Source organism: Danio rerio, chromosome 23 (genome assembly GCF_049306965.1).
Source record: "Danio rerio strain Tuebingen ecotype United States chromosome 23, GRCz12tu, whole genome shotgun sequence".
Taxonomy (NCBI): Eukaryota; Metazoa; Chordata; class Actinopteri; order Cypriniformes; family Danionidae; genus Danio; species Danio rerio.
The window spans coordinates 45770385-45776388 of record NC_133198.1 but is presented as its reverse complement, the minus strand read 5'-3'; the positions used below and the strand labels follow the sequence as shown (position 1 = coordinate 45776388).

The 6004-nt window shown below is 41.8% G+C and overlaps 1 protein-coding gene across 1 annotated transcript in view; it reads right to left on the bottom strand.

The window, feature by feature from the left end:
• Window positions 1-3207: 3207 nt before the first annotated feature.
• tut4 (terminal uridylyl transferase 4) overlaps window positions 3208-6004 on the bottom strand; it is a 162033-nt gene continuing 159236 nt past the window's right edge. Inside the window, exon 30 of the transcript XR_012398709.1 lies at window positions 3208-3478. The gene's annotated coding sequence lies outside the window, so the exon portion shown is untranslated. The remainder of the gene's footprint in view (window positions 3479-6004) is intronic.

Here is a 6004-nt window from a genome sequence, read left to right as displayed (position 1 = left end):
CAGATAGCAAAATACACTCGGGCCAGTTCCAGCTAGATTCTCGCCTGCCGGAGACTTACCCCTCAGAGGTCAGACTGACTACCTCTGCTGGACCTACTCCGGATGCCTGGACTCACTGCCCGATTCCAGCCCGAGTCAATCAAGCCAGATGCGGCGGCCGAGCGAGCCGGCGCTGCCGCCTGCGAGCCGGAATCAGCCCGCGACGCCGCGAGTAGGTTATGCGCTGCGGCCCGGAGCTGGCGAGATTGAATATATAAAACCCTCATATTTGTTAACGTTATCACATCCATTTGTGTTGATATGACAGCAAACGCATGCTGAGAAGTTCGGGGGGCGTGGTTGATTTTACATAAAGCGTTTGGTTGGAAGCTCGACTCCGCTCATTTTTGCGGCTCCTTCTCTGGCTCCATTAGACAATCCTTCTGCGCATGTCAAGGCTCCAATTTCAGCAGTCTTATGCGACAGTTTGTGCCCGTCAAGCAGGCGTTTTGCCCTCAAAGCGTTCAATGGGAAAAGGGGCTGTCGCGTCGTCCATATTTTTTACAGTCATTGATTCTCCCTCAAGCCGTGGCTAGACAGTGGTATACACTGATTGTACAATAAAATACATCAAGTTCTTAAACTGCCAACTGACACCAAACACGACAAAAAGTTAAATACCAAAGATGTGTATCGGAGGTGTAGGAACTCACCAGGAGGACTCGTTCTGTGCTCGGGATGTCCCAGCAGTTCTTAATTAGCATAGAAGGGAGCGCAAGGCCCTGTTCACACCTGGCATTAAGATGCGTTTTCCATAATCTGAACTCAAGTGGACAAAAGAGACACATAACCGTTCACACCTGACATGAAAATGTGTTTCCTTTATCCACTTTCAACCATTTTTCTGATAATGATGATGATGACGGTGATGGGACTGTGGGTGGGTGTTGGTCTTCACTCTTTAACACCAAAAAGCTAGCACAACTTTCATAATTTACACAAATTAAAAAGCTTTTAAAAGTCGTCTACCAGAACTATTGAAAATGCTTTAGAAATAGGTTACTTTATGTGTTGATTAATGAGAAAGAATTTTGAGTTTATTTCCCAGAGATGGGTTGCGGCTGGAAGGGCATCCGCTGCGTAATAACTTGCTGGATAAGTTGGCGGTTCATTCCGCTGTGGTGACCCCGAATTAATAAAGGGACTAAGCCGACAAGAAAATGAATGAATGAATGAATTTTGAGTTTATTGGGATTTCAGCTTCTTTGGCTATGTCAAGCAAAAAAAAATTAATAAAAAAATAAAAAATTTAAAGTAATTAAAGTAACTTAATTTAAAAATTAAGTTTACCACATTTTATAATACCACTTTTCTCTGGTTTTTAAACATATTCTAACAATTAAAAATCACCAACAGCAATAATACATACTACACAAGGTAAAATACATAAATAATAATCATAATATATAAGATAAAAATCTAAAACAGCTTTATATGGTTTACTTTTGATAAATGTTCAATTTTAGAAGAATTCACATTTGAAAATATTTCATTTAAAGTCTGTCCAGATAAAAATTGTTGTTTGATAACATAAAAAATAAAAAGGGAATTCCACAATAATGTATTGACTCATAAAAACTGAGATAGTTTCTATTAACTTCTAAGACCTAGAATATGGGTATGTTCTGTTTAACTGTTTTAACATGGAGGCGGCTGTGTTTATAAAGTTATTTAAACAATTATTTTAGAACATCAGAAACAAATTAACTTTTCCAATGCACCAGGGTTTTTCAAAAGGTTTGATCTGGATAAAAATGATCCGGATTTAGTAATCCTGTTTTTGCGATCCGTGATCCCGTAATCCAGCTTATTTTTTGAGCCAGTTTTTCAAAGCAACATTAGATTGGATCAATCTGATCCGCATAGGAACTTTTCAGGATCACTAAATCTGGATTACCAGTGCTCAATCACAATGTAGATGGATAGATAGGCCTGTGTAAAGATCAACAAGTAGAATAGCCAGTGTGGGGCCAATATAACTTTATTTTTATTTGAAATGAAAACAAACACATTTGAAAAAATAAAAAATAAAATAAAACAAAAACCCCACCCCATCCTCTTTCCAGCAGTCCGCTCATCTGAGACACATGATTTCATTCACACCACCTCATTTGTGCTAATTGCACCAGAGGATATCTGTTCGCGTCTTTGCATTGACTCATGCTTGATGCTTCGTCCGCATCTGGTGGGAACGCAGCATGAGACCTTGATTACCTTGTTCAGTTGTGTTTGTGGGTTGGAGCTAAACTATGCAGGGACACCTGTCCTACAGGATCAATGTTCCACACCCCTGCTGTAGTATGTTAAGATTTCATGATAATGTTACTGATCTGAGTAGATTGACCCGTGGACAGAATACAACTTTTAAGAAAAGAGGCACGCAACACAGAAACAGGACTTTGAAGGTGGTTAGTCGTGGGGTACTTTTGGCTGTCTATCAGGGGCAATACGCTTATTTCACGTGGCCGCCATTTTAAAGAACCAAAGCAAGGCTGCGGTGGGAAGAAACCAGCTGTTGCTGAGATTTCAAAATGCAGAAATGGTGTAACCATATCTTTAATATTATTTAGTAAGTTTATTTTAAACGATTAAAAGCAATTTAGCATCAAACAAGATCACAATCTCAGTGATACGCTTAAGTGTCCTCCTAGGCTTCAGCTCATGGCACTAGTTAAACACTGTGAGGACGCTTTCCTGCTTCAGGCTATGTAACCCGGTGAGTGATAAAACACTGCAGTCCTCTGCAGCACACCCTCGTGTTGTCTGTAATAGTGTTGTCTCAGTACTTAAGTTTTAAACCCGGCTGTTTCCCGCTAACATGGAAGCGCTGCTGATCGCGGATGACTCGACTGATCTTCATGGCTTCGCGCTTCAGTCTCCGTGTATCTGTGTTTGTTTTGCACTAAGTTTACTGCTCTTCACCCAGTGCAAACACAGATACACGGACTGGAGCGCGAAGCAGCCGTCAAGATCAGTCGAGTCCTCAAGCAGATCGCTCGGCTCGTCTGTGTTTATACTCAGTAAACAGCGGTGGGTGAACTGATGACCTTCTCGGCCAATCACAATCATTTCTGTTGAACACGTGAACACAATGGCAAGTCAGCGCTGTTTTAAGACAGCCATCAACATTGCCTTAAATGTTAGCGCGAAATTGCCGGTTTTTCTTTTAATTCAGTATCGTGACAAGTCTAATATAGTGAAAGATTCAGTTTATTAACTCGAGTTTGATAAATGGCATCTAAAACGTGTGTTTGGGAAAGAAAACCTTAGCTAACTAGTGCCATTTCCCTTAACTTAGCTGAAAATGAGCTCTGATATCCCTTTTTACATTCACTATTCATTCAGAACGGACCTTCGGGTCACCCGGAAGGCGGAGAAATTATAAATTTGTGTCACTTTATCTACGCTGATAAGATATACAGCCAGTTACACAACATTCCTATTCCATTCCGACTCCCAATGACACTTCTGGGTTTCTTCCCACTTCAGCCTCGATTTCGCTTTTGAAAATGACGGCCGCGTGAAATCAGTCTATAAGGAGATGAAGATAGACAGTCAGATTTTGTATGTTGAGTCAGGGTGGGATTAGTGATCTAGTAGCTCATCCCTGCCTCTGGGCCGAGTATTGATGAGTGGAATTCAAGCCAGCCACACCATTTGATCGGGCATAGAGACAGAATGCAGCTATTCAAAGCGTTGGCTGGCTGCTGGGCCCCCACATCAGTCAGTGAGTCTCGCTTTTTCTAGCAAGCTGTATATCTGCATATCTCATGTCACTTGACCCCTCAGGTTGCAGTGCTGATTCTCGTGGATTTTGTAGCTCTAGTAAATAGAGTTGCTCTCTTGCTGCAGTAGGAGGAATGCATTGAGGTGATGTGGACTGGGATGATGAAAGTTCTGTCTCTCTTCTATTCTATAGCAGCACTACAGTTTCTCTGTTTCTGCTACTGGCAGGAGTCTCTTGGTTGCAACTTGAGTTATGGAATTTGACCAATGGTTTCATTCATGGGCACATTTCCCACAGCGTAGACCAGCATATTATGTCTGAGTAGCCGTCATGACTCGAGTTGTACATTATTTATTAATATTCAATAACCAAACGGACAAGAGTCATTTATTATGCTTATACTATGGTGACCACACCTAAAGACATGGTTCAGATGCATTTCAGGATGGGTCAGGTTTTGTCCTCGAGCAACTCCTGAATGTAGTTCCTGCTTCTTACTCATCCTCTCCAAAGGTTCTAGCTTTGTTTTGAATAGATTTTTGACTGTGAAATATCAATCATTCAGCGTAGTGATATGGAATTGTAATGCAGTCAAGATATGCCTGGCACAACTATATGGCGATGTGATGATTTTTGGTGACAAATCTTAATTGGAGACATATTTTAGGCAATTGCTTTGAACTATACACATTACTTAATAATTGTGTACACAATACACACATTTGCCACACTTTTATAATGTTGGTGACTGTTTTTGCTCCATTGACTTCCATTATAACACAATTTTTGGATTGCAAAGCCATGACACAATTTAATCATACATTCTTTAATGTTGGTGGTTTTCCCTATTGGGAGGAGGTACATTTTGTAATTTTTGTAATGTTGATCAAGAGTTGCAGTGCAAAAAAAGCATAGTTTCTGGCTTTTATATGGAGTTATATGAAGTATACTGTTTGTGTGAGTGAGAGATCTTTAAGCATTAACCTTGATACGTCTGAGAAAATTAAAGTGAGCACCTCAGAACACAGTGAACATCAGATGGGGACTGGGATAGCATTTTTAACCGGGAAAAATTTACTGTCATTTAGGCCACATCTGAAGTGATATGGGAAGTGTAACAGGGCAGGAGGGGGGTTGTTGGAGTTGGTGGGAGAGACACTATCTGAAGACCCTGGGGGGGTGTGGCGGGGGTTATGGTGGAAGAGAGAGACAGTAAGGCCTCGTTTACACTAGTGCGTTTTAGTGCGCAAAAACGATCTGCGTCCACACTAGCGTTTCACCTAGCGTCTCTGAACATATCTCCGTCCACACTACGCCACCAAAAACATATATCACGTGACCATTCGCGCACTCTGGGCATGCACGTTCTAGTATAAACAAAGCATGTGTCTCGCTCAGCATTTGGTTATTGTTAGTCAACAAACGCTGGTTGAACAATGAACGCGATGGCAAAGAAAGCTAGAGAGGTATTTTTGTGGACAGATGACGAAGTCGAGTTGCTACTAAACGTAACAAATGAATAACAGCATAATGATGCCTTAAACCGACAATAGTGCAAACAATGCTTCCATTTCTGTGGCAATGTTGTTGTTTACAGTACTGTCTTCCGGTAGCGTTAAAGCCATGTCAGGTAGCGAATCTCAGCAGTCCCACCTCCGTTTTCAGTTGTCTTCGTTTTTCCTCATCTACACTGAGACGGTGCAGCAACGTTTTAGAATAAAAACGGCCTCTCCAGCGTTTTCAAAACGTCTCTGTTTTCAACGCTCGAGAACTCCGGCATAGCGTGGACGGATGGCGTAACCGTAACAAAACGTATGCGTTTTAAAACGAAAACGAATTAGTGTAAACGGGGCCTAAGTGAAAAGCGGTGGGTGCGGGGTTGATATGGAAGTGAATAGCCGGGGGGGAAAGGGTTGGGTTTGGGTAGGGGATGGTGAAGGGGGAGATGGTAATTGAAGAGAGAGGAGGGGTGGGGGGTGTAGGTGCATGCCAGGCCACAGTCACGGTGGCAGGCCAGATTGACCGTCAGGCAACCGGGAAATGGCTTGTCTGCACCTAGTAAACATAGTAAGTGTATTTATGCATGCACACTATATTCAAAATAAAAGCCAGAAACAATTTTTACCTCTTCTAAACAGGGAAAACCACCAACAATCAATAATTCATTATTACATGGTGTCATGGCTTCGCAATCAAAACATTGTTATAGTGGAAGTCAATGGGGCAAAAACAGCCCCC